The sequence below is a fragment of the Serinus canaria genome, chromosome 2 (genome assembly GCF_022539315.1).
Source record: "Serinus canaria isolate serCan28SL12 chromosome 2, serCan2020, whole genome shotgun sequence".
NCBI classification, from domain to species: Eukaryota; Metazoa; Chordata; class Aves; order Passeriformes; family Fringillidae; genus Serinus; species Serinus canaria.
Genome location: NC_066315.1, coordinates 12,634,007 through 12,652,986, shown reverse-complemented (window position 1 = coordinate 12,652,986; position 18,980 = coordinate 12,634,007). Strand labels below are relative to the sequence as shown.

Below are 18,980 nucleotides of genomic sequence, written 5' to 3'. Positions count from 1 at the left end.
CCTGAAACCAATATTATTCTCATGAAACTACTGTTTTCTCCTCTGTGTAAGCCCTTCCTATTTCTATTTTTAACATCTACAAAAATAAAAATGCAGCCTTCTAGAAGAAAGAGCACTTTTTTCAAAGGGAGGAAGACCACAGCTCTGCCATGGGGAAAGACAGCAACCTCTGTGCAGCATGTTCCAACCTGGAGTAAAACGTTTTCTGAGCAACATCACAGGCAGTGAGTAGAATTCTATTTTTTTTCTTTTGTCCTTTTTGCAGCAGACAGACAACCCTATTGAGCCACCCTGGGTTTTGATCTGCCTGTGTCGTGTCCCATTATGTGCCACCCCTACATTTTGTGCCACACAGGACACCTGGTGGACAGCTGCACATCTTTTGGGCACCCTGAGCCAGCCCAGAGTTGGGCTGTTTAAAGCCAACCTGGAGATCCTCCCTACAGCAGGAAGAGTGACCACAGCTCTGCCCTGCCACTGAGAGGAAATTTAGGGATGCTCTGCAACAGCAAACAACTGCCACAGTCTTGTGGTGACCTCTCCTTCTGTTTTTTGGCTGTCCTGCTAATCTTGTGACAAACAGCTCCAATTAAAAATATTTATTTTTTTTTTCTAGAGAACTATTCAGGGCAACTGCAAAACCATATTCCAGCACAGTCAATGGAAATAAAGAAAGAAAACTTCATCAAAGCTATAGGTTTGTGTGTCAAAGCTAGAGCTTTGCTTTGCCTGTAATCATCCTGTGTGCTCTGCTGAGGGCTCAATTTATTTATTTTTTGTTTGTTTGTTTGTAGATTTTTAAATTTTTTTCTAATTTATAATCGTTACATCAGCAGTATGAATTTAAGACTAAGAGCAGTGCTGACAGGCTGTAGGAGACAGTGAAAGATCCTGATTTGAGAGCCCTGTGTTTGGAATTTGAGTTTCTGTCACAGTGAACACTTCCAGATTACTAACCCCTTACATAACTTGGCAAATCCTGTCACCTGCTTCTGATAGCATCTGCTTGTAAGGCTGGAATGAGCAGTGCAAACATTCCTGAAATCTCTCTTGTTTGTCATACCAATGAGTTCACAAGAATATCAACAGCATACCTGAAAAGGGATAAAATGCTTCGAGTGATTAAAAAATATCATTGCAGCAGCAAGGAATGGACTGCACCAGCTGAGCTGGAGAGAAAATAGTTTGAAGAAAGAGTGGTTTTTTATTTTTATTTTTAATGAGTCTCTGATTTCTAGAAACTTTCTCCTCTTTTTCTTTAAGCAAAGTTGCCTCAATATATCTATCATACTGTGTTTAGAATTGTTTCTAAATTTTTTCCTGCTATGGAACTTAAGATCATCTAGAAATTATGACTTATGTATTTAAACTTCTTAGCATCCCTGAAAAATGTGGATCTGCAACAGCTGAAGAGGACAACTCACTCAAACTACCCTGAAAGCACATAGATGTTGGTGCAGCACATCTGAGACAGGCAGCTCCAGTTTTTGAAGGAAAAAAGAGAGAAAATTAAAAATGGGGTGTCTGGGACTGTCTCTTTTCTGCAGGAATAAACACACTATGTTAGTCTGTGTGCAGCGTAGGTGTAGTAAGAAAATTCATAGGATCCCACTGTTTGATGTTTTACCTCTTTATTGAGTGTTTTGGTATTTTGCTCCCACTAAATTACATAGAGCTTACAGGAATATTAGTAATCTCTAGGATTTCTAAACAGGGGCTTTTATTTCATTTTTTATGGGGCATAGGTAAAATTATCTATCTGCTTTTCTGTCTGTGTGTTTTTTTTTTGAAGTTTGAGAGTGAGTGAAAGGCATCATAATTTGTATTGGCATAAGCTAAGCACTGAATTTGTTCCTGAAGGGTTTATGAGGCTTTTTATGAAAACAGAAAATATCTGAAGTGTAAATCCTTACAGCAGAAGAAAACAATATAGGCATGATATGTGATGACAGTTCTGTATCAATTATAAAACCATCCTAAGGTATACTTTAGCACTTGCTAGGTCATTTTTTTCGCTACTGCACTAATTAGGAAATATTTCCTAAGGGTAAATGGGCTAAAAACAACCAGATGAAGCTACAACACAAGCATATAGGAAAAGAGATTAAAATTGGTAAAGTGCCGAAAACAGGATCAAGTCAGAGAGGAAAATCATTGTACTCTTTATTGCTGCTACTATTTTTAAGTTTTTCACAAGACAATTTCATACAAGCAACATTTCTTCTGCTCACTTCAATTAAGGTGTTGGTCACTATGCAGCTAGAAATAAAGAAAGTGTAGGAGACTAGTGGGAAAAAAAAAAAAAAACTATGACAGAGTAAAAGTTGACAATGCTGCCTTCCAGTATGTGTCTGGTAAAAAACAATGGAAAAAGTCACCCTTCAGGTGACAGCTGTGTTAAGAGCCCCTGGAGCACAGACATCTTTCTCCCAAACCAACTTCACAGACATTTGGGATTGTCTTCTGTATGATCCCTAAAGGAAAGATTTGTTAGATTAGGACTATACATAACTGAAATAAAACAGAGCACATTTGAGGCAAAGGCATACACATCTAGCCAAAGGAAGAAAGAGGGTGGCCAAAGACATCTTCCAGCTGTGTGGAGGAACCAGGACTGAGAGTCCAGCCACAAGCAGCCCAGAGCATCAGGAACAATCCTGATGCCCTTCCTCAGGAGCCACTGGCACCTTGTCCAAGGTGATTTGTGTCTCAGTGCAATCTCTGGGCTTTCAGCCCCTTGCACCCCAACAACTTTATTTTCATTCTCATCCCTTCACTTATCCTTGCCCACCAAAAGGAGGGTGTAACATCCCTTCTGATGTCAAAGGTGAAGCAGAGACCATGAGAGGGACATGTCATTGTTACACGGGAGATTGTGTAACTCACTGTCCAACCTTGAGCAGCTTTTAGGAGTGATTCCAGTCTGCCACTCTTCGTGGCCCAGACCAGCTCTTTGCTAGCAGGCAGTGTCTTTGTGCCTCAAAATCCTGGCCATTCAGCATTTCCACAGACCTCTCCTCTTTGCCTCTCTTGTACACCTTTTTCCTGCTTTTTAACTTGAATTCCATGTCAGGTGAGGGTATTGCAGTGGGATTTTCCTGCAATAATGAAACCTGTTGATTACTATCAAGATGAAGGTTGATTACTTTTTACTTCTCCTGTCCTGGAGCTGGTGACTCTTCTCTGTGAGGCAGGACATGCTCAGCTTTACTCCTAATGTTGGCTGCTGAGTGTACAGATAACAGGACTTGGCATCAGAAGATCCAAAGGAAAGGAGTCAACTCACTTAAAGACCCTGCAGTTTCTCATTCACTTGACATCACTAAGAGTGACCATGATCCTGTCTTTTGTGGCTATGGGACTGTGATAATCCTTTAAAGACTGACATGAAACAACCAGGTTCAGAGAAAATTATTTGGTGTTGATACAAGCCTTGTGTTTTGAACTTCTGGGCCACAGCAGAAGATTGACATTTCTTCATCATTCAGGTTACCTGAGTCTCTGGCATGCTACTGATGGACTCCATAAACAGAACCAGCTGGACTGAGTGCACTCCAAGTAAATACAGTTTTCAGGTTATAGCCATAAAAAGGACTGCTAAACAATTAATTCCTTTGTCTTGTAAATGACATTTTCTTCACTTTAACTCATTCCTGACTTCTTGTATTGACCAAGATTTAGCTATTTCATCAGAAGTACTCTTTTTTCAAACCTTTATTTTCTTCTTGGATTACGGTATAATTCTGATTTGCTGGGGTCTTACTTCACTAATGAAACTTGAGTTTTTTAAATGCTTTCATATAATCCAGTCTGCTGTTTTTGATCTAATTTTTGAACAAATTTTTATGACCTCCTTTTCATTTTCTGTAACTAAGTGTTCAGAGGTAGATGCAGAAGCATGTAATATGTAATCATCTTTGGTATGATAAACAGTTATCTTAAACTTGCTTTATATGTTGCCCTTTTATAAAATGCAGGCTAAAGAAAATGAGTGACTGCACTGCACTGCTCAAAAAGCCCATTTTCAGAAAACTAAATATCAGATATGGCTGTTATTGCAGCACTCTGATATATATAGAGAAATACATGGTTCATTTTGGTTGAAATTAAAAATATAGCAAAGAACTTCTGTTCACATAAATTATCATAAATAAATATTCTTACAAGATCAAGAACAAGCTTATATTTTCCTATCTATAGATCGCTCTTCACCTTCAACTCATTAATTTGATGTATTTGGTGACTTTTTCTATAGAACATCCTCAGTTACCAGGTTGGAATAGTAAAATTCCTGGTTTAGATTTATATTTAAGCAATCTGTACTGAAAGAGATTGTTCTAACAAGGTTCATACACTGATCTTAATAATATTGATAAAAATCTAGTGTAAACCGATTAATTCAGTATTGGTTCATCCTTTTCCTTCCCTTTTTAATAAAAGAAATAACCTTAAAAGAGATCTTAGAAAACAAAAACAAGACCAAAACAAAAAAAAAAACCAAAAAAAAACCCGAACAAAACCACAAGAAAAGGATATAACCTGTTGCCTGAACACAACATAAGCTTTTCTAGAACTACAAGGCAAATGCAATGCTTCTAATAAAATTCTTGACACTCCTGCCAAGAGTCATGTTTTGTGTTGATTACTGAAGTGCATGGCACTGTTTGTCAAATGCAGCTATTATTTCTCAGAAATCCTCTGTTGCAGAGTCACAAAAAGCCACAGTTCCTGAAAGATGTACACCAACAAATGTTTATATCTCCTTATATCTACAATCATTTTTCATGTTTGTTTAACAGAAAAGACAAGATCCTGAAGACTTGATGATGATGTTGACTTACTTCTTCTCTAACTGTCCAATTAGTTATGATGCTACAAAGGGAGATATTAGTGCCATATGGAATGCAAGATGCTGAAGACACCAAGCTTTTTCTCCCTCTCCTGAAGAACAGGTAAAACAGTCAGTGATTCTAAAGCCTGATGGATGTGGGAATTGAGCTTTCAAGTAGCTGTTTCACATAAAAAATCATTAAGTGAGAGACAGCAGAAGCGTGGCCCTTCTGTGCTGTCAAGGAAAGCCACAATGTGTGCACTGCATTTTCTCTTCCCTCTCAAAAGGGTTGTGATAAATCCAATGGGATTTACATGCCTCAAAGTGAAAGATTTTGTTTGGATTTAGTTGCAGTGAAAGTTAGAAACTCCTCCTTTGAATTTTAAAATGTATTTGTGGATATTTTTAGGTCAGTTTGCTCACACAGTGGGGTTTTTCTCTTATGTATTTCTTACGCAGGTATGTGTTACTTTATATTTTATAATGGTGCTTACATTTTATTAGCTTCAAAGTACTTTTATTTTTTCCTCCTTATATTTTAAACTCTTGTTGTCATTCCAGTTGCCAGCTCATCCATTTTGTTTTGAATGCTATTCTTTCACTATTCTTCTGCTATTTCTGCATTGATGTCTCAGTTTTATGTTTTTTTAAACTTAGCCACCTACAGCTCCTCTTCCCCCCCCCCCCACCAATGAAGATATTAAATAAGGTGAGTTTTGAGTGATATTCTGGAATTTCACAAGAAATCTCCATTGGATCTTTCAAGTACATTTCCCATCAGTCTTGCCCGTTCCCTTTCCTAAGTTACAGTCACTCCACAATATTCATGCATACCATCATCATCTTTCTCTGTTTTATTTCCCATATGCCATCCCACAGAATGTTATATTGCAGTCCAGGTGGATGAAATGTGAATGTTTATATATATGATTTTGTATATAAACTCAGTTATCTAAATGATGAGAATGAAAACATTAGTCTTTGAAGGTTGTCTTGGATAAAGAGGTTTGGTTTTATTCATATTCTCTTGCATTATGATGAAATTTATAGTCTGTGGCATTGAGTAGACAATGGCTGTTAAAGAAACTAAAAAAAGGGAATGCTCCCTTAGTCTCCTAAAAATACTTTGAGAAAGAGAGAGAGTTCAGGAATAAAAATTAAACTTTTGGGGTTCCAAGACTAAAATCAATACTGAAATGTATTGAAAAAATCCAATCTCCATTTTTTCTTTACTGGTCAAATACCATTATTTTATTTATTGATTTGTATGTGAGAATTGGATAGAAATGAAGAAAAAAGGCAGGCAATTCTTCCAGTGATAAAAATTTCATGACAAATCATGGGAAGTGAAATTTGCAAAAACAAAATGGAAGAACTTAGACCTAAACTTGAGGGAATAAATTTTGAATCTTCATGGAATTTTGCAAGCACAAATGTATGCAACTGAAATGATGATAGTAAATATAATAAATAGATTGATGTAATGTTCAATACCATTCCTCCTTCCCCTCTGAGGAGCTGGGCAACACAGTGCAGTATTTTCTGGAAGGTTGTTAGAGTTAACAGAGCCCTCACTGCTGATGAAGACAGAGGGAGGATGCTTCCCTTTGATCAGCTGAAGGCCTCACACGGTGCCTTATGTGAGCCATCTATATACCAAGTATGTAGCTTGATTTGTGCAAACAAATGGGACTTCCAGGAGCTGAATAATCCAGGTATTTTACCCTTAGTTCTTGTTTGTCTTTCCATATGGATTTGATTTATACTAATGAAATAAACTTTAAAAATATCACAGTGCATCCGAATTAAAATTAGCCAAACGTTTTTCAAATAGCCTTTGGAATAATATTTGGAAATAAGAGTACCTGCAACACACTATTTATAGTCTCCCTTGGGGCCACTATTGTGTAAAGCATAATTAAAGAGTTTCTAAAATTCACACTACAGTCTAGGTCAGGTAAATACATAATCAGGGAGTTATTAATGGAGCTGCAATTAATTAATATGACTCCATTGGAGCCATTAAAGCTGATTAATGTTATGGCACACAAAGAGAATTTGTAGCTAACAAATCAATGACCCAGCAGACCGTATTGTCTCCTTTGGAGCCATTACACTGCACCATATCAAAGCCTCATTAGAGAATTTTTAATTTACTGATCACCATCCCCAGTAGTCATTAGCTGTCCCAGGCTGATGATGCATGTGTGTAGAAGAAATGTGAGATAGTGCTCCATCAGGAGATAGATCTCCTCCCAGTTACACTGCTGTAAATCAAGGCTAACACCATTGGAAACAATGAATATACATGTTTTGGAAGGAGGGGAAACCAAACCCTGAAATTACACTCCAAGAGTCAAATCAGTTGAGAGTTTTCAAACTCCATTCATTTTGCTTATTTGATAACTCATTTCTAACCTACTAACTAAAATGTTTGATTTTCTTTTTTACCCTAAAAAGGGAACCCCCTCTGAACTTACAAATATATGATATGTAGGCAGGGAAAAGCAACAAATTACATATTTTCATGCCTGATGTATTTGAATTTCATCTGAAGTTTATCTTGGGATCTGAATTTTCAGTATGCATTTTACTGGAGACTGTTTATGCATACTCCCAGCCCTTGCTCTTTCTTGGCATAGATTTTGCCTGAAAATTCACTCCATATTCCTCACTAAGGATAGCTCTTTCTCTTTCTCTCAAGTTAATGAAATGCCTTTCATTAACTTGAGTGGAGCTACATCTGAGATAATTTTGTACTAAATATTATATATATATATATATATATATATATATATATAATGTATATAGTTAAATATAGAATAAATGTTCACAACTGCAGTAACCAAGAGCCTTTTGAGGACAGCACAGAACAAATATTGCAATCTTTTACAAAGGCTGGGCCCAGGTTTTATCTGTCTAAATTCAGAAACAGATTTGCTGTGGGAGGTCACTGTGCCATCCTCAGAGTTCAGGAAGGGAATGGCCCTGGTTATAGGATTTGCTGCTAGACACTTTCTTTGTAGGTTTTGTTACACTGCAATCCCCTTCAGTTTGCCTAAGATTTAAGGACCAGATTCTTGTTTTCTTTTCCTTTTTGAAGCAAGGATTATTATCTGATAGTCCTGCTCAGCAATGTAGATAAGGGTTCATTTCTTTACTTTTGATGTATTGTAAATAGTGTGTGTTTTCTCTTTCACACTTTCATTTTTACAATAGACAGAGCTTAGAGTATTGCTAAGAAGGAGAGGATTTACTACATATTGTACTGCTTTTGTCACTTACCTCAGACTTTCTGTAGTCATGGGTTTTACAAGAAGTTTGATTGAAGTAGAATAAAGGCATCACAATATTAGTTTAGATTAGAAAAACTAAATCCACCTCTTGCAATAACTCAAAGTTGAAAGGAAGCAGCACCTCCACTCCCCTTTTCTTTTTTTTAACAGTGGGTTATTTTTTAAACTGCCAGATATTTTAGTGTTCCTTTAATTTTCAATTAATACTTATGTAAATGTATATATTGACATATATTTCAGAACCATCAAACTCAAATTATTTGAGAAATCAGTTTTCTAGCAGGTCCCATCAGTTAAAGTATGCTCCTGCTACTGATTTTAAGTCCTTGCTTCATTTAAATCTTTTTAGTCCTACAATCCTCTGCCGAGCAGTGGATTCTGCCTGATGACAAAAATTCACAGTGCTATATTTCTTCACTGAAAGTTAACCAAAATCCTGTGGTACAGCCATAATATACCCATAGTTCATTACATTGGTGAAATAAATCTATGTGCCTGACAATGATATTCTTTTGTTACCTCACATTTTAAAAAACTTAAAGATTCAAGACCACTGGAATTAGGAGGGATTTTTTTCTGCTTTGGAAAAAGTTTCTTAAAATGTTTTAGATGTGCTATTGCTAGGCTTGGCAGAATTAGGAGACACTCCACAGTGTCAGGGAAATTTGCATTTTTCTCAGTTCTTGTTCTTCTCTTTCACCAGATTCCCAAGAGTTTCCTTAATCTTAGTTGCTTGAAATTTTGAGTGTGTTTATGCAGATTAAAGCTTTAGAAGCCATTATGGGGAGAAAAGTTTCACTAAAATTAAAGGCATACACTGAGCAAAAATTTTGTGGGGCAGTGCTGGTCCAGAGCAAAATACTAAAACTTCACATAGCCAAAGAAAAGGTTGAAAGCAGCTGTCTAGCTGTCCAGCTTTTCAGACCATAACAGTGAAACAGAAATATTGTATGTATTCATATATGTGTGAGCATCAGCAAAGAAGAAAACAAAATTATGTAACAAATAATGACTTTTCATAAGAATTAAACTCCTTTAATAAAGCACAAAGCCTACAAACTGGTATCATTTGACAGTCCTGTTTAGCAGGAGTGGAAACCAGGATTGATTGTGCATTTATTCTTCTCTGGGAATTATGCAAAACACTTTTTCCCTGCCTTAAATTCATATGCTGGGGTATCTTTCAGTGTATTTGCTGCACTGCTAATAAGTATGCTTTTTTGTGTGAATGTTTTTACTAGTATTAAATCATTTTACACTCAAAATTAATCCTGGCCAAAGAGTTCTAGAGGAACTGAGACAAAGAATTTAAATGTATATTCTATGTTCTTAATGTACAAATCATTATAATTTTGATTTTAACCTCCCTGCTATGCTCTCCCCCATTTTTTTCATTGCTGCTTTGATTCACATTGTGAAAGAGTTTTAGAGTGCATGACCAGGAAGTTGAAAGGAGCTGGGAGCTGTGCTCCAGTGTGTACCTAATGGACTCTAGACACAAGAAGATTATTCAGTCCAGAATGCCAGATGAGAATTAATCCAAATTTAACAACCCTGAAATTTCAACTCTCTTTTTAATGTTCCTCAATACAAACTGGTTCTCTCTGCATATCTTTTCTCTTCTGGTCCCTGCTACCCACTCACATAAAAAACCCAAAGGACCAACCAACCAACCAACCAACTTGTCATTTTTTCTTTCTCTAGAAAGAAAAAGACCATAAGTAGTTTAGGACATCTTTTCTTCTATGTTGTGTGAAAAGCAAACCTGAAATTAACTGATGCCAATTAAAATATTTGTAGAAGGGGAGCAATAGCAATAACAATGAGCAGAACAAAAAATAGTAATTAAATAATAAAAATTCTATCAAACACACAGGCTTGATTAACACAGTGGCAGGATTAGAATGAAGAGCATAAAACGAATCCTTGATACTTCTTGCAAGATCTGTAAGGATTTTACAAGAGAGGAAGAGGCAGGGGAGCATCATGTAGAAGAAGTGGGAGTGCCTGTCACTTTGAGCACAGAAATCTTCCCCTTCAGCAATGCAGCACAGCAGGATGCCCTGGCTGTAGGAAAACTGAACTGCACTTACTCACACAGCAGGGCTCTGCCACAGGCAGGCAGCTTTGTCCAGGCTGGAAGTCCCAGCAGCCCTGTTTGACACAACTAACAATTCCCACAGCCCTCGGGTGCCAACTGCATCCAGAGAATCAATCAACAAATCAGCCAAAGAAAAATATGTAAACAAACACTTATGCTTGGCATTTAACCCTCTCCTCTGTTGACCAGGAGTAGCTGCATCATCTCCATGTCACCTAACTCTTCCCCCCTGACCAATCTATAATATCAGCTGTATTTTTCCTTTTAGTACAATTCATAAAGCACAGCTAATACATTCACTTCCTACTAGATGTCTCATATTTTAAAAGTGTCAAAATAATTTCACAGTCTTAATTATGGTACTTTGGCAATGTCAGAAAAGCACAACACATGCTCTACCCTAAATAGGAGCTGAAAGACACTTAATTGTTGTTTTTACTAAGCCAAATTGCCCACTAGAAATTCAGGTACACCAAATTTGGACTTCTTTTAAAAGGCCAGCTGAACTGAAGAAGCACATCAAGTTCACATTTTATTTTTTTTCTAATTTTGGCAGATCTTATCCTCTGGGATTCTCCTGCTTTGTGTAAATGCATCACAGCAGGAATGAAATTTCCTAAAAGATTGGTTAATTTTATTGGCTTATTATTAAAGCCTTATCCAAAAATAGGTTTGCATTTTCAGTGAGGTTCAGCTGTCAGTCTACTTCTTCTGAGCTGCGTCAAAGGATGATGAAAAAGGCAGCAGGTGACTTGACCCCAGTCACACAGAGTGGAGGCTTTATTGGCCTCCAGCTCTTTGCTGTTTCCATTAACAAGATGATTCTGGCCCCCCACCCCCACTGCACCTTTGCAATCCTCTCTGTGATTTAGCACCAAGGACAAATAAAAATGAAGTCATTTACTGTGTGCTCACAAAGAGTGAACATACCAGAGAGGACTGAGAAGATTAAGTATGTTGGTTATTTATTAGAACTGAAGTAGAAATGCTGTAAATTCTTTGTCTTTCACCCAAAAGTCTGATTAACATTATATGAGGAATATGTGTTTATTTTCTTACCTCTGCTTCATGGTTCAGAGCAGCATTGGAATTGCTGGCAACAGCAAGAAAAATTCCTGTATTTTAACTTTGGACAAGCTATGTTTACTTTAAAGTCATTGATATGTTTAGCCTAAACCTTCCTCTAGTAGAGATAATAAGATTTACATAAGATGAGAACTTGCAGATTGATAACTTCTTTTTTTGGTAATAAAGTTATACACCATCACTTGCAAAAAATTTTTTTCCATTTCATTTTAACATGCTTTTTTTCCTCCCCTCCAAATGTACTTTCAGCAAGGTCCACAAAAGAAATGTAGATCATAAATGGAAAACATAATACATTATTAATAAAACTTGAAAGCAACAGCTTAAATGATAATCTGTAAGTAAACTGTAAGTCTCTCCAATATGTCCTGTGAGTTATGTAAGCACCCTGAGACAGACAGAGGATACAAAATAGAGAGAAGTAAGGAGAGAAAAGTCAGCAAAAAACATTATGAATTGAAAATCTATTCCATTGTTTCTTCTGGGGTTTTTTTGGTAAAGGAGAAATTATGTTCTCAGCAAACACAGCAAAGAGAGCTCAGAGCACTTGAAATTCTCATTTATGTTATAGTAATGCAAATCAGAAACAATTTTATGAAGCTCCATGAACATTGTTGGGAGAGAAACGAAAAGCAAGCTCCAAAACTCAGCTCCTGAACTCAGTTGCAACAGCACAGATCAGCTACTTGCAAATAACCTGTGGGGACCATGCATCTGAATCCTTTATTCCACCTGCTAAAATATTGATAGAAAATTAGTTCTATGAATAGGACAAAATGAGAGAGATGCTTCATGGCAACCTCTAATGCATCATTGTTCCCCTTTCTTCCTTCAACAGTATTGATTATATTTATCTGTGACACAAAAGCACTGGACTTTCTCAGCTAGAGACACCACGACATCGTGGGACTTGTCCCAGGAGAAGTTTTTGAACTCCAAATAAGCTTCTTGCAGAGAGGGGCAGACTAGGAACTAAGGTGGCTCTAGGGACTAAGCTAGCTTAGATATTTAGATATTTTAACAAAAGGAATAAAGCACTTCAATGTGTAACACACACCCCCATTTTTAGTAGCTTGTTGAAGACTGTGCATGACTTCCAGGAGGAAATTCTCCCATCTCTGACTGATAGTACAGGACCAATGTATTGAGCTTTTATACTGTGAATTCCCATTTAATTCTGATTAGCACTGAGTTTTTTATGAGTAAGATTTAAAAAGTGGAGGAATTCTCCATTCTGCCATTGCAATTCACAGTTTTACCATTAAAAAACCAACCAGCAATGTAGTACTATAGCCACAGCTGGTAGATAATACTTACCTTATCTACTAATTGGCTTTATTTCATTGATGCCTGATATTTCAATTCTCCCATGGAGCAAGAAGGAATACACAAGAGTAAAATTCAAAAGGTGGTCCCTAATTGCTTTTAATGACTATTCTGAATGACAGCATTAAGCATACATATGCATCCAGTCAACAACATCCAAAGTTACATTTCAGCCCTCCCATACCCAAAGAAGCAAAATATAAAAAATAAAAAAAATAATACAGTAGTTTGAATCAATAATAAAATTAAAAAAAAATATTAAATTTCTCTTTGAATCTTTTATTTCTGCAACATAATCCCAGAGCCCTGATTCAAACACCTGGGCAAACACTAGATAACCTCTTTGCTTCAGGCCAATGCTTCCCAATTAAATTCACTGTTTGCTAATACTGTTCCAATTAAGCAGTGGTGGTGCTTTGTGCTGTCTTAAGGTTAACAATCCCCTGGGAACATTGGTACAGCTTTCCATTAGATACACTCTAAAGGTTTTATCTATCTTTATAAAAAGGCAAAAGAACTCTAGTAAAATGGTTAGCAGGTAACAGAGAAATCTCAAAATTTACTTGCCACTTTCTATTTACTTCACTAAAATTCTTTCTGTAAATGAAGGATGCCCCATGCTGCAGTGATGTGTTCTGGGGGAGAGGGATATGGAGGATGAGGGAGAGGATGAGCAGCAAAAATCCTGTGTCCCCATCCTGGAGTCCTTGGGTGCCAACTGCACTGTTCCTGCAGGCAGGGGGGGAGAATTTCACGGAGCCAGGTCACCCTCCATGGGGAGCCACCTGTGGGGAGGTCAGAACACAAATCAGAGCTGCTTGATGGGCAAACAGCTGATCCTCCTGGCCTTGCAGGGCCTGCCTGACACCTGCTGAAGGCTTCTTCATGCAGACAACATTCCACCCCTCCCTCCCCAGCCCATCCATCCCCTCACTGGCAGTTCTGGCTCTTGCCAGACAAAGAAACTTCGCCACACAAAGATTCTTTGCCCTTCCTTTGAGGAGTTCTGAGACTTCAAAAAATACTTCCTTCTCTTAATAGAAACAACACCTTTTATAAATCTAGGGGTGGCTTTTTTGTGTGTGGGCTTTTTTTTTTTTGTGGTGGTTTTATTTTCCTTTTTTTCCCTTTAGGACAAAATCTGAAGAGCATAAAACTTTTGCTTTAAAAATTACAAAAATATAACAGTAGAAAGTTTAACCATTCTTCTTGCTGCTGTTTTTTATCCAAATGAAATATAAATTGAGACAGAACATTTCACACATAAGGATTAGGTTTTAACACACAGTTTCTTTGTCAGTAGTTAGTAGAAAACAGCACCTTTAGTAAAGCATTCATCCCATTTTTATACACTTGAGGCAATCTGCTCTTTGAAACTTCTATTTATACTTCCATTTTCTGTAACCACAGCTTTGGTGACTAGCTTGGATTAAAAAAATAATCTTCTGAAGGCTGAGAAAATAATAAAGCTAAGAAAATTAATTCTGCATTTGTCTTTCTTTGAAAGGCAAACTTTTCCTTAAGAGTTGGGGTTTTAATCTCTAATTTGGAGTAAAAGTCCCAAGGGATAATCTAAAGAGCAAGAAAAAGAAGTGCCCTCACTCTTAAATTAGATGTCTAAGAAAAAAAAAATGTACTATCAGAAAACATTTAATTACAAATTTGTCAGTTAACATTTTGGATGTTCCCTGTTGAGATCTAGAAAATCACCTGGAAAAGGAGGCTGAAAACTTAAAGATAAGCCAGGAGACAGATCAAGGTTTTCTCAGTCTATTTTCGTCAAGTGAAGGAGAATATTTGCAGAAGCTTCATAAAATAGAGGGAATCTAACTCCCTGAGCTGAGAAGCAATAAAAGTAAATTACAAGTATTACTATGATTCTGTCCTGTACTATGATTCTTGTCCTTTGGGTATAAGTGAAATGGTAATGGCTTAAAATTATGACCATAGATTACATATATTCACATATCACCCATTTTCTTATCTGCTTCACTCTTTCATTTGGTTAATGGACTTTTTGGGTGAATATTTAAGATAAAATTGAAAAAAGCATCATGAACTCAGGATGCAAACTCCAGTGGTAGATGGAACTAAAGTGCCTGAAATCTCTGAGACTCCAGGCAGCCCTCATCAATCTCAACAGTCATATTTTTGTGAAAGCTCAGTCGCAACACAGGCTACACAAAAGAACTTGACTAATTCATTCTGTCTTAACATCCCTTTCCCCCTCCCCACCCTTATCATTGCTATCAAATCTGCAGGAAAATTATAGGAAAGACAAAGCAATAAGGACAAGGTAATGTCTGCAAGGATATGGTAATAATATAAATAATATTAATCCAATCAACAACAGCATTGCTCCTAAATAAGAACTCCTTTGTTATTTTCCAGTAATGCTGGAATTACACTCCAAATACACCATGCAGAAAAACAATAATCCAGTCTGACTGTGACAGGGCAGAACCACTTTGTAAATCTAAGGACTAATATTTTTGCCATAAACCAACACCATCATGTTGTTTGGGGGGCTTTGTTTTTGTTTTGGTTTGGTTTCGTTGTATTTTGGGGTTTTTTTTTCTTTTTTTTGAGGGGGGCCCTGAATCAAATTCAGGTCAAAATACCCTTGAAATGCAAACCCTTAATGGTATATAGTATAGATGAAATGTCTTTACATCAATTCTTTTGGAAAGAAAGAAAGAAAGATACCCATCAAAAGCTTTGGGAATCCTTGGAGATATGTCTGGGATCAAACTTGTGACAAGTCTGGGTAGAGATTAGGGCAAGAGCCTTCTTTCCTCACCCCTACACATTTCATGCTCTGCTCCTTAACCTAGTGAAATTGCCTTTTTCTACATGGTTTGCACTGCAGCCAGATGAACTGTCTGCTTTTGCCTCCAAAACCAGCTGATGACTGACTATAAATAAAATACTAAAAACAAGAGTTTACAGCACAACCATGTGTTGCTTAAGAAGCACAGACTATGGAATTTCTGGCAATATTGGATTTCCTGGCTCCTTTTGTTTCATTAATGATTAGAAGCCTCACCACCTTCCCATTACCTTCTCACATAACTATTCATTATTTTGTTTCTGAACTGCTTAATAATGGTGACATCTTACAAAACTGTCCAAGGTATAAGGAAAAAAATTAGAAATTTGATGGGCTTCAGATCTGTCTCTGGAGTTGCTAATTTACAGTAGCTATTTGTAGCTAATTGTTATAACTAAATTATTGTAATTGATGTATGGAAGAGACTATTTTTTTAATCTTCTGACTTATTCTAAAATTTTATCCAGTATTAAGAATATATTCAGACCTGATGACTTTCTGTAAAGATTTTTCCAGTACGTTTTGGAAATTCTTTCTCATTGTTTGTGACTCAAACTTAGGATTTCAGCAATGCTTGCTCTGTAGAGTAACAAAATACAGCATAAAACCTTTGCAGACTCTTAAGTTAAATACCCACTGTTTTGCATAAGACACTAATATGTTTGGTTCAAGCTGTCACATTCTGTTCTGAATATGTTATGGTATGTGCTTTAAATTTGATTTTGAAAGTTAGTTTAGTTCTCCTGAAAGTGCAAAGACAGATACTTCAGGAACAAGGAAGGAACCTTCTGTACATCTAGGAAAGGTGGAAGTAGATTTTAATTTACCTGAACATTGTGAGAAAAAAAAAGCCATACAGGTCTAAAAGAGTAGTTACAGGCTGTTTTGTTTTGTTTTTTTTTAATTTTTTTAAAATCAAATAAATAGAAATTTAGGATAAAATTAGAAAGAAAGAGCTTTTCCTAACTAGCAGAGAACATTTCATTCTGTTTTGCTGGGTTTTTTTTTTTGCAAATGATCATCTGTTACATTTCTTTTGCCAGAATATACCAATTATATTTCTAAAAATATATCCTGAGATAGTTTACTATTTAACTTGAGAACTAGGATATTAAATGATCTAATCAGTGTTAAAACACATAGTAAGTGCCTTCTAAATAGAGATATAATCTCCATGTACTCTAAAGGATCTTTGTCTTCCACTTCTTTCTCTCAAATAAACTTAACATCAGTGTCTTCCAGGGCAAGTTAAATCTTCCTAGTTGATTGCCATGAGTTAAGTTTTTAAGTGAACGTTCATGACTAGAGGTAGATGAGAATAAAACCAGAGGAAAAGTGTTCAAAGGAGGTCTCCAAAATATAAATATGGCAAAAGTTTTATCTTCTTTTAATGTGATAGCAAAAACAAACTCATGGCTGTAGTTTCTCACTGAGAAAAGCTTTTATTCCAGAGTTAAAGAAAAATTAAAATTTATGTTCAAGGAATCATGCTGAAGAGAGCAAACCTTCCTGGTTATTGCTATTTTATTAAAAAATTCTATCAGATATTTTTTCATCTTTTGAATTATGACTCATCTGTGATTTACATTATGTATGAAATTCACGTAGAATAAATCAGCTACCTTACTTTGCTCCGTTCAAGTGAGCTGTCTGAAACATTTTAGATTTTCCCCAAATTTATTAACAAATAATCTCCAATCAAACTGCAAATCGTTTGTCACTTCTGATATTTCTCAGTGATCATAAGTTCAGAGGAAGGCACTACACTAATCACAAGGTTCAGAGTGCTCCCTGACTTTTTTCACTTACCATTTTCTGGTTAAACTGTGTTAAATCAGCCTTGTGATGTATTTGAATAATTAGCTGTTACTTCTACAAAGAAGCTTTAATAGTTCTTTGAATATACAAATGTTTCTGCAAATCCCAACTTCCTCCTGAATTAGGTTCTCACTTCATAATTCTCTCTTTGATCCTTAGACCTCAGAATTAGATATATTTCCCTACAAAGTGCAATGGGCCACTGTTTCCTTATCATATTTTTACTAATGTATGTTCTTTGTTTTTAGTTATGGAACATTTTAGTTTTACTGTTGCTTTTTAAAGCTTAAATATTTTTGCTCCCAGATAATATGCTAAGCTTTTAAAAAATGTTTATAATATATGTATATAGTATAATAATGTGTAATGTTATGAACCATTGTAACTGCTGAAAATTAGTAGCTGTAAATCAAGGCTTTTAACAGATTTGCACTTCTCAGATTCCCATCTAACATGTTTTAGAGTGTTAATCTCTGTCATAGTGGGTAACACAAAAGAGATTTAGACCTTCATTTCTGTTTTCATTTTCTGGTGTCCCTAAATTGGAACCCTAAGATTAATGTAACAGTTGCTTCCTTTTTATCCATACCCTGACTTAAAGAGATCTTGCCCACTTTGAGTTTGCAAATGGAAAATGTTTGCTACAGAACAGCCTTGAATAGTAATAATGTTATCGAATAATTTATCGAACATAAATCTGAAGTAGTGTTGGCAAACTTGCTCTTGACTTGAATGCCATTGTCTTGTAGTGGTTGTCATAATCTTCCTTGTCAGCCTGCAGTACATTCCTTGTTAAGCCCTGTGCATGGATATTACAGCTCAGTTTTGCCATTCAGCATCCTAAGTGCACTGCAGGAAATTACCATAATGTATCTGAGAAAAAAGCCAGATTACACAATGGACTGTTCCATTAATGACTTGTTTTCCACAGGCAAACTCTCTCCATCAGGAAGAGCCAACTTAATTATTTTGAAAACCACAGCTACAAATCCAGATCCCCTGCCCTTCTGCTTTTGGTAGGAAGCCACCACCTTTCACAAAACTGCTGCACTACTGCTCTGTCTCGTGATGTAGTGATTCTCTGGATGAATGACTGTTGTGTCTGCAGACAAATCCTATTGTTCACACAAAGAGACTCTGTCCCCAAAGTGTTGGACTCTGTGCATCTGTTGAAACTCTTCTAAATACACAGAGTTGTTTATTGAATTGGAGGCTCATGCCTAGAACAATAGAATTTAGGCAATAGGTCAGACACAGAGCATGATTTTTTCCTTTTGGATCTGTCAAAATTACCTGGTCTGCAAAACATGCCACTGGAGCAAGTTTGAGTCTCATTGATGTTGATTGGGTGAATGTATGGTGCTATAAAGTGCTGAACAGAACTCATGTACTCCATAAAGGCTACACAGGATGGTAATTTCATTCCAGCTGATTTAAATGTTAACTGAGTAGATCTCAATGGGACCAGGATATTTCTTTCTACAGCTCAGTCATTTCCAATTTTCTTGCCAGGAGAGATTGACCAATCTACTTTTCACCTAGAACAGAATGTTTCTTGGGGAGCCAAGATTAAAAAGTGGAGGTCAGACTCACCAGCTTACTCATTTTGGAGACAGCATGAATTTTTCTTTAAATGAGCCAACTACTTTATCTTTGATTGTCCCTATCATCACTATGGCTTGCAATATTGCC

The 18,980-nt window shown here is 36.4% G+C and overlaps 1 long non-coding RNA gene across 1 annotated transcript in view; it reads left to right on the top strand.

Annotated features, from left to right (window-relative positions):
- The first annotated feature begins 84 nt into the window (after positions 1–84).
- Positions 85–18,980, top strand: part of LOC127059292 (uncharacterized) — a 51,914-nt gene continuing 33,018 nt past the window's right edge. Inside the window, exons 1-2 of the long non-coding RNA XR_007776954.1 lie at positions 85–224; positions 4,800–4,952. This is a non-coding gene — a long non-coding RNA (uncharacterized LOC127059292). The remainder of the gene's footprint in view (positions 225–4,799; positions 4,953–18,980) is intronic.